At 37.0% G+C, this 10,062-nt stretch overlaps 1 non-coding gene across 1 annotated transcript; it reads left to right on the top strand.

Annotated features, from left to right (window-relative positions):
- Positions 1-9,600: 9,600 nt before the first annotated feature.
- LOC121208426 (small nucleolar RNA R71) lies at positions 9,601-9,707 on the top strand. Its single transcript, XR_005903449.1, has one exon. It is a non-coding gene; the product is annotated as a small nucleolar RNA R71 (small nucleolar RNA).
- Positions 9,708-10,062: the final 355 nt, after the last annotated feature.

Genomic DNA, 10,062 nt, shown 5'->3' on the forward strand with positions numbered 1-10,062 from the left:
GGGCTATGTACCTTGAGTTCCTCTTTTCGATGCTCAAATGATTAAATCAATTTATTTGTTAAATTAAGCTCAAGAGCAAAGGGGAACTAAATCCGATAAAGGGAAGGAAAAACTGGTCGAATAGCCATTGAAATCGTTCGACAACATCCGAGGTAAGTTTTCGACCAATGAGACTTAGTTTATGATTTGATTAAGTCATGATGTATGAGCATAACAAATATACAGTGATATGATGATTTTACTTGAATTATATGTTGAGTTAATTAGTCTATACGTATGACGGGTAGCCGTATGTGCATAGAGACCGTGTTATAAAGCAAACTAAACCATGCTGTTTGTATGTGGCTAGTGAGCCGAAATGGGAATGCTTAATACGTGACTTGTGTTTGAACTCTAATTATGAAAATGAAATATAGATGTGTTATGATTTATTGATATGTGCATGAATATTCGGATGATAATTGGGCTAAGTCCCGAAAGCATTTGTGCTAGTGGCTAATTCCGGGCTAAGTCCCGAAGGCTTCGTGCGAGCTACTATATCCGGGCTAAGTCCCGAAGGGATTCGTGCGAGCTACTTTATCCGGGCTAAGTCCCAAAGGCGTTTGTGCGAGCTATTATATCCGGGCTAAGTCCCGAAGGCATTTGTGCGAGTTATTATACCGGGCTAAGTCCCGAAGGCATTTGTGCGAGTTACTATAACCGGGCTAAGTCCCGAAGGCATTTGAGCTAGTGGCTATATCCGGCTAAACTCCGAAGGTACTTGGTCTGGGAACGAGTGATCTTGCTGTGATAATTTAAATTAATACGCTCGTAAAATCCCAACGATGAGGTACGTTTCGTATATGCATTTGAGTAGCGATCCCGTTTAAATATTATTCGCTCAGTCGATTAATGAGGTTCCGGCCTTTGGCTAAATTGATCCTTTTTTTGTGTGAATATAAGGGTTGGTAATGTGAAGTAAGTATGATATTGAGAATTTGTGCATATGAAATTATCCATTTAGCCATATGAATGCAACATTGTAGTTGTGTCTAATTTTATGGCTCAAAACATACTAAGCATTAAATGCTTACTCCGTTTCTTTGAATCTCTGTTTTATAGATTTTGGTTCGTCAGCTATCAGATTCGGGATTTTTGGAAATCGAAGTCTCTGACACTATCAAAGCCCCTTTTGGTACACTTTTGGTTGAACTTTGAAATGGCATGTATAGGACACCCTTTTTTTTGTTATTAGTCAAGTACTTTGGTGTTGTATATATTTGGATAGCCATGCAAAAATGGCTTATATATATTTTGAGCATAATGTTATAATCATCTTGAATGTATATGTTCATTAAGAGGCATGGAAATGTTTGGCAACGATTAGCCATTAGAATGGTTCATCATGATTATATTTTGGGCTATATATGCTAAAGGGCTAGTTGAATCATGGAAACTATGAAATAGGTAAAGTCTACCTTAATGGTAGATGCTGACAGCAGCAGTGATGTAGATTTGAAAAATCACTAAAAATAGTAGGAATGGAATTAAATAGTGAATAAATTATGTAATCAAACCTTGATTAACCTACTTTCACATGGACGAAACGAAACAATCATATGAGTTGTATGTTAAGCGATATTTAGGTTTTTGCGAAACAGGGCCAGAACGGTTTCTGGACTCCCTGTTCCGACTTTGGAAATTCTTCATAAATTAACCAGAGATAATTAGAAGTCATGCCTTTTATGTATAGATTCCTTTTTGAGTATAGTTTCATTAGAAACAAACGGCATCAGTATTGAAGCCCTGTACAGGGAGATATCCAAGTCGTAGTGCGTGGAGGTCAGAGTAGTCAAACCCTGGAACAAGGGAGACTTTAACTAATAAACTGTACTAATTGGCCCGACCAAAAATTCTAATTTCAGGGAAAAATTACGAAACTGATTTTCGTGTTTTGGAACTCAAGATATGATTTTTAAGGTGACAGTGATGCAGTTAGTCAGCTGTCTGGAAATTTTCAAAATGGACTGTGAAAATAAGTGAATTTAGTCTGTGAACCCCTCGTGTCCGACTCCAGTAACGGTCTCGGGTACGGGGTGTTACATGAGTAATGTTGTGCTTTAAAATGATGAAAGGAAGATTATGCTTAAGTGAAGTTATAGGTATGTGATGATTGATTTGTGATATGCATGTTTAAATAACATGCATGCAAGGTATGTGTGAAAGAGTGAATTGGTAATAAATCTGTTTGGGACAGCAGCAGTAACGTGATTTTGGAAAATCACCATAAATTGTGGGAGATGAGTTAGAAGCTGAATAAATTATGTAATTAAATCTTAATGAGTCTAGTTTCTTATAAAAGAAACCGTGTAAGCAAAATAATTTCCGATGATGAGATATTTGAAGTGATGTGGGACAGGGTCAGAATGACTTCTATATCCTCTATTCTGTTTTTATAAAATCATTATAAATTGTAAAAAAATGGTTATAAGATGAATTTTATATGATTAGACTCCTTAATGAGTCTTGTTTTAAATGAAATAAACTAGAACATATTTTGAATTTTGTACATTGAGAAATTTGATTCGTAGTGAAGAGTGGTCAGATTAGTCAAACAGTGAAATAAGGGAAACTTTAAGAAAAATCTGGTATTTATTGGCCAAACAAAAAATCCTGAAACTTTTATGGGTAAAATTTATATGGGTCTATTTTCAGAGAAAATTAATGGAACTTGATTTGGAGTTTCGTAGCTCCAGTTATAAATGATTTAGTGACTGTTGCTCAGGAAGACAGCTTGCAGTGAAATTATGATTATGTGGTAAACATTGACAAATATTTGTTAATGAGTTGCTTATTGATTTCTTATAAGCTTACTATGATCAGTAGGTGTGAAAGTTGAATATATATATTATATTTTGAAAGTGATGCTTGAATAGTCGAATAATGACTAGTTTAAAATCTTTAAATTTTAAGCTCAAGAGCATAGAGGGGCAAATTCGGATAAGAGAAAAGAGAAAGTAATCGAATAGCCGTTGTAATCATTCGGCAACATTTGAGGTAAGTTCTTAAATATTTAAGCTTGATTCCTTTTTATATGCCCAAGAGTTAAATTAATATGGTAAAGGGAATGTAAATTTTATTTAGTTAATGTGCTGAATATGTAATAATTTAAGGCTATAAGCCGATTATGGCTATTATACTTAAGTTGAGTTGGATTTGGAAATTTGATGCACTAAATGAGTGTTACAATGAATAAACTATGCCGTATATGTGCTGGTGGAGATATCACGATTTGTGATTATTAAATACCTAAAGGAAACCATGACGTGGATAAAATTATTATTATTAGTCCTTTGTGATAGTCGAATATGGCTTGGCACTAAAGTGATTAAATGTGAACTTCGATGAGGTAAACTATTAAAAGTGTGGTGCTATAAGACTATGGGCTAATATGATATGTGGATTCGTTCCGTAAAGTAAATTATTCAGGTATGCGATATGTACTTAGGCATGTTAAATCGATTGGAATTGAATCATGAATGTGAATTGAGAAGCATAGGTAAAAATGCCTATGACATATATGTGAGTAAGGGTAAAACCATCGTAAATTATCGATAAGGATGGGCTATGTGCGAAACCATCTTATAATTGCTAAATTGAAAGGTTGTATGCGAATCAGTGAGAAATATGTATATATTAGATGAATCGTGACCTTTTGGTTCTACTTGAACTAAGTTGCACGATAAATAATTTATGCATATGACTTATAGTCGAATGGTCACTATGGGTTAAGTTTGAATGGTGAAATGGAAATGTGATATGTTGAATGAGATGTATTAATATATAATTAAATATGCATGATATTTGATGTGTATCCGGGCTTAAAGACCCGCAGGCTTCGTGCTGGTAAAATATCCGGGTTAAATCCCGTAGGCTTCGTGCTGGTATTATATTTGGTATAAATCCTACAGGCCTAGTGCTGATATTATATTCTGGCCTTCGTGCCTAGCAGGCTTCGTGCCGGTGATGTGTATTCGGGCCTTCGTGCCTAGCAGGCTTCATGCCAGTGATATGTATTCGGGCCTTCGTGCCTAGCAGGCTTCGTGCCAGTGATGTGTATTCGGGCCTTCGTGCCTAGCAAGCTTCATGCTGGTGATGTGTATTCAGGCCTTCGTGCCTAGCAGGCTTCGTGCTGGTGATGTGTATTCGGGCCTTCGTGCCTAGCAGGCGTAATGCCGGTGAAATGATATGTTATGTGAATTCGGTGTTCCTTGTAAGATAAGGGTTTAGCGGAATGTTAAAGATGAAATGATAGTGTATTGTATCATGCTTATATGGCCTAATGGCAAGTATAACATGTTGGTAAATATGCAATGTGCTTTTATAATCGAATGATAAGTTTGAAATGAATGTGAGTGAACTGTTATGCATAAGCTATCAAATGTTAAGTGTGAAAATGAGATGAAAGAAAAGTGTTTGAGATGTATAATTATATATATGTTCGAATGATGTTAGTACTCAATTGATATGAATATGTTATATGGAACTTGTTGATTTGATTATTTGGGCCTTTGAGCTTAGCAGACTATAATATCGGTAAGATATTATTCGGGCTTTCGAGCCTAGCAGGCTATAAAGCCGGTGAAATGATATCGGGCCTCAACCCTAGCAGGCGAAATGCCGGTGATTTGAGAAAAGCCTATGACTAAGGTACCTCGTGCTAGATTGTCAAATGAATACATTTAATACGTAAAGTGGGCCAGGTACGCAGTATGTACTCATATGTGAGATTGATTTGAAGTGAATCATAAGGAAGTAATGTGATACGTATGTGAATAAATGTTAAAACTATGCCTATGATCATGATACACCTGGTCAGGGTGTGAAAGTATGTGAGGGTATTTGATAAAAATATGTTATATGAATTTAGATTAAGTGTGATAAGAATGCTGAACGTGCATTATGTGCTTGTGTATATTCGGCCAGATGGCAATATCCCTAGAATTTGGCCTCTTAAGAAATTAAATAATCGAAGTATAATTGCGTTTATTTGTTTGCATTGCTTAAGACTTACTAAGCTTATGAAAGCTTACTCCGTTGTTACATTTCTCTATTTTATAGATTGTTGACTTCAGTTACCTGCTCGGGTTGGAGTTCGCTGGAGATATTATCACACTGTCGAACTCACGTTATCGGTGTAAGTAAATCCTAGTATTTCGAGTCTATGGCATGTATAGGGTTTTAATGTTTTGGACCTCGTAAGCTCATATATGGGACAGATTGCATGTGAAAAGAAAAAAATTAAATTGATTGAAATTTTTCAGCACGGTTTTTATGTGATTGACTGAGTTTAAGTCGGGTAACATGTCGAACCCTGTTCCGGTGAGGGATACAGGCGAGGGGTGTTACAGGTTGAATCGGATAACTCTTTTGAGTAGGTAAGTCTGAATCCAAAGAAGATGTTAGACTATCTGAATTAACTAAGTTAAGGTTTACCTTATCAGTCTTTGTAGATTCTGACTCTTTTGGTGTAGGAATTTCAACAGCTAGTTGATTCTTCTGAACGAGCTTATCTTCGACATTAGTCATTCAGGGTTCCAAAACTTTACCACTTTGCAATTCCACTACCTTGATATGTTCTTTACCCAAATTCTTGGATTCTTAGTATTGCTGGGCAAGGTCTCTTGTAGTCTATTATGAAGCTTCGTAGCTAACTGACCCATTTGGTTTTCCAAAATTTTAAATGTTACTATTTGGTTTTGGATCAAAGCGTCATTCTTTGCCATATACACTTTTAACAAGTTCTCCAAACTGTTTGATGCCTCATCTTGAGGTTGTTTTAGAGCTTGCTGATTAAACCCTTGAGATTGGTTGGGTCTATGCTGCAATAAGTTGTTGTTTGGTCCATTTCCTTTGTTGCTCCAAGAAAAGGTAGGATGATCATGCCATGAAGGATTGTAGAAGTTGGACTGGGGTCTTTTTTCCACTCCTATTTTGATGTTGGTTCCCCACATAGTACACTGACTCGAGATTTGACGGACAAATCTCAAAAGAATGACCTTCCCCACTGTACACACAGGAAATGTGACAGCCCAAAATTGACCCTAGTCGGGAAGTGGTTTCGGGACCACAAAACCGAGTCATAAAATAATTGATTTCCATATTCTATGCTTATTATGTGTGTACATGAGTATGTGGAAGTTTCATTCTCCAATTTTGCCAATTGCATGAGAAATTATTAAATAGGGATTGATATGAGACATGGTGAAAATATGATAGGCTAATTTAAAATGGTCTATTAATGCATGTTGTGAAAATGATGGGTTTGCATGTCAAATTACCCAAAATTTGAGCTAGTGGTTGGCCATGCTATGGGTGGAAACATGTTGGGAACATGTTGGCCTAGTGAGGTTTGTAGGAAAAAAATAAAATAAGGGGCATGGGCATAAAATAATGAAAAGGAGTATGATGAATACAAAAAAAAAATGTGTGTAGTTGTTTCCCCCCCATTGCCGTGAGCTAAAGAAAAGAAAGGAGAAAATTTTTGTTCATCCTTTCTCATCTTCATTTAGCCGAAACTAGAAAGAAAAAAACAAAGAAAAAAATGCTCATCCTTTGGTTCATCCTTGGCCAAAAATTTTAAGGAGGAAGGAAGAAGAAAGGTTGAAGAGGTTCGGCCATGCATGTAGCTAGGCTAAGGTATGTTTGATGATGTTCCATGAGATGCATGCATGTTTTAGTTGTTAGCTTGAGTTCTACCTAGCCCATGGTCTAAATCTTGCTATGTGATGGAAATGACACTCGGCCATGGATGCATCATTCTTGGTTGATGTTTGATGTTGTGGTGATGAGGCATGAGGATGAGTTAAGATTCGGCCTAGGTGGAGTTTGTGTTAATGCCATTGCATGCTAAATATGAAGCTTGTTAATGATGCATGTGATGGTGGCTTGATGATTCTTGAACCTCCTTTTTAGCATTTTTGAGTGAGCACATATGTGCATTGGTTGCTAAATGGAGAAGAATCGGCTAGCAAGTTGTGTGCTAAGGCTGAATATAACTTTTGTATGTTAATGAGCAATGCATGTGTTAAATTGATGGAAAGGGAGAGGATGCTTTACTAGTGTGTATATGTGTGTATTAGCCAAGTTTTGAACTTGAAACAAAAGGGTGTTTAGTCAATACAAGTGACCATACTTGTAGAATGTATTAAGTGTTGAAATCGGCCCCAAAATAGACATGCATATTCGGCCAAGGGGGAAAAATTAGCTAAAATGTTGAGTTTGATTCATGATTCCGTACATATGTGACTTTAATGTCTAATGTATAAATATGGGCTAAGTGCCTTGTGTTCCTCTTTTCGATGCTCAAATGATTAAATCAATTTATTTGTTTAATTAAGCTCAAGAGCAAAGGGGAACTAAATCCGATAAAGGGAAGGAAAAAGTGGTCGAATAGCTATCGGAATCGTTCGACAACACCCGAGGTAAGTTCTTGAGTAAAAGAGCTTAAATTATGATGTGATTAGATCATGTTTTAAGCAAATTAAAATCATGCTCTTTGTGTGGCTATTGAGCCGAATTTGCAAGAATGATAAATGTCTTGTGTTTGAGTTTTGCTAACGAAAATGAAATACGAATGGGCCATGATTTATTGTTAAATGTGCATGGTTATTTGAATGATGTCCGGGCTAAGTCCCGAAGGCTTGTGCTAAGTGACAATATCCGGACTAAGATCCGAAGGCATTTGTGCGAGATACTAATTCCGGGCTAAGCCCGAAGGCATTTGTGCGAGATACTAATTCCGGGCTAAGCCCGAAGGCATTTGTGCGAGATACTAATTCCGGGCTAAGCCCGAAGGCATTTGTGCGAGTTACTAAATCCGGGTTAAGTCCCGAAGGCATTTGTGCGAATTACTATAACCGGGCTATGTCCCGAAGGCATTTGAACGAGGAGCTATATCCGGTTAAATTTCGAAGGTACGTGATTTGGGAATGAATGAACTTGCTGTAAAATTCCAGTTAATACTCTCGAAACATCCCAACATTGAGGTATGTTTCGTATGTGCTTGAATTTAGTTGAGCCCTTACAAATAAGTATTCGCTCAGTTGATAAACGAGCTACCGGCCTTTGGCTGAGTTGATCTTTTGTGTATGTACATAAGGGTTGATAATGTGAAGCAAGTACGATATCGTAAATTTGTGCATATGAAATTATCCGTTTAGCTATATGAATGCTATACTTTTGTTGTGCTGGAATTCCTTGCTCAAAACTTACTAAGCATAAATTGCTTACTCCGTTTCATTGCTCCTCTGTTTTATAGATTTGGTTCTCCAGATATCGGACTCGGGATCTTGAGGTCAAAGTCGCCCACACTATCAAATCCCCCTTTTGGTACAATTTTGGTTGAACTTCGAAATGGCATGTATAGGACTACCCGTTTGTTGTGGGTCGTGGACCCTTTGGACTTGTATAAATTTTGGATAGCCATGCGAAAATGGCTTATATGTGTTTGAGTATATTGTTATAATCATTTGGTGTGGATATGCTTGACAAGGATTGGCCATGGGGATGGTTAATCACTTTCATAAATTGTGCTATTTATGCAAAAAGGGCTAGTTGAATCATGAAAACCATGAAATACGTAAAGTCTACCTTAAAGGCAGATGCTGACAGCAGCAGTGATGTATATTTGGAAAATCACTAAAAATAGTAGGAAAGGAATTAAATATTGAATAAATTATGTAAACAAACCTTGATGAATCTAATTTCATAGGAAAGTAACGAAACAATCATACGGATAGTATGTTAAGAGATATTCAGGTTCTCATGAGACAGGGCCAGAACGGTTTCTGGATTTCCTGTTCCGACTTTGGAAATTCATTACAAATTAACCAGAGATAATTAGGAGTCATACCATATATGGATAGATTCCTCTCTGAGTCTAGTTTCTATAGAAACAAACGGCATCAGTATTGGAGCCCTGTACAAGGAGATATCCAAGTCGTAATGCGGAAAGGTCAGGGTAGTCGATCCCTGTAACATGGGAGACTTTGACTAATAAACTGTACTAATTGGCCCGACCAAAAATTCTAGAAAAAATATGTAGATGGGCATATGAGTATAGTTTCAGGGAAAAATCACGAAACTTATTTTCGAGTTGTGAAACTCAAGATATGATTTTTAAAGCAACTAGTACGCAGATTGGCAGTGTCTGAGAAATATTTTTATAAGGGGTTTAAAGTCTGTTAACACCTCGTGTTCGACTCCGGTGTCGGTCTCGGGTTCGGGGTGTTATAGGAAACTACTTCAAATGAACTTGGTGGCTGAGCTACAAATTATTAGCATTATCAGCGGTAAACTGTTTTAACATAGAGGAAATAGATGATACCTGAGTTGATAATGAAGTGAGGGCATCAACTTCATGAACTTCAGCTACACGTCTTCCTGAAGCTGTTCAATTTCTTGGCCATTGATAGTTATTACTCACGATCCTCTCAATGATTTCATAAACCTCACTATAAGACTTAGAAAAAAATTACACCATTCACAGAAACATCTGCCATCAATCTTGTATGTGCATTGAGACCATTATAGAATGTCTCCAACTAGATACAATGTGGAATCCCATAATGAGGACACTTACAAAGTAACTCCTTAAATCACTCCCAAGCCTTATACAAAGACTCGTCATCCAATTGTTGGAATATTGTGATCTTGTTCCTCAACTTAGCAGTTTTGCTAGGCAGGAAATACTTAATCAAAAATCTCTCTCCTAAGTCTAGATATGGAACTTGGTGGCAATGAATTGAGCCAAGCTCATGCTCTATCTTGTAATGAGTACGAAAACAACTTCAACCTAAGTGCGACTTCAGTCGCACCGGCTATCTTGACTGAATCACTCACCTCCATAAACAATCAAAGGTGGAGATATGGGTCTTCCGTGGGCATACTACTGAATTGGCCCACCATTTAGAGCATTTGAAACATCACTGGTTTCAATTCAAATTGGGTTGACTCAATATCTGGCCTTCTAATTCTTGGATTTAACTTACTGAAAAGTGGCACAGCATATTGTCTGATGCA

This window comes from Gossypium hirsutum, chromosome A01 (genome assembly GCF_007990345.1).
Source record: "Gossypium hirsutum isolate 1008001.06 chromosome A01, Gossypium_hirsutum_v2.1, whole genome shotgun sequence".
Classification (NCBI taxonomy): domain Eukaryota; kingdom Viridiplantae; phylum Streptophyta; class Magnoliopsida; order Malvales; family Malvaceae; genus Gossypium; species Gossypium hirsutum.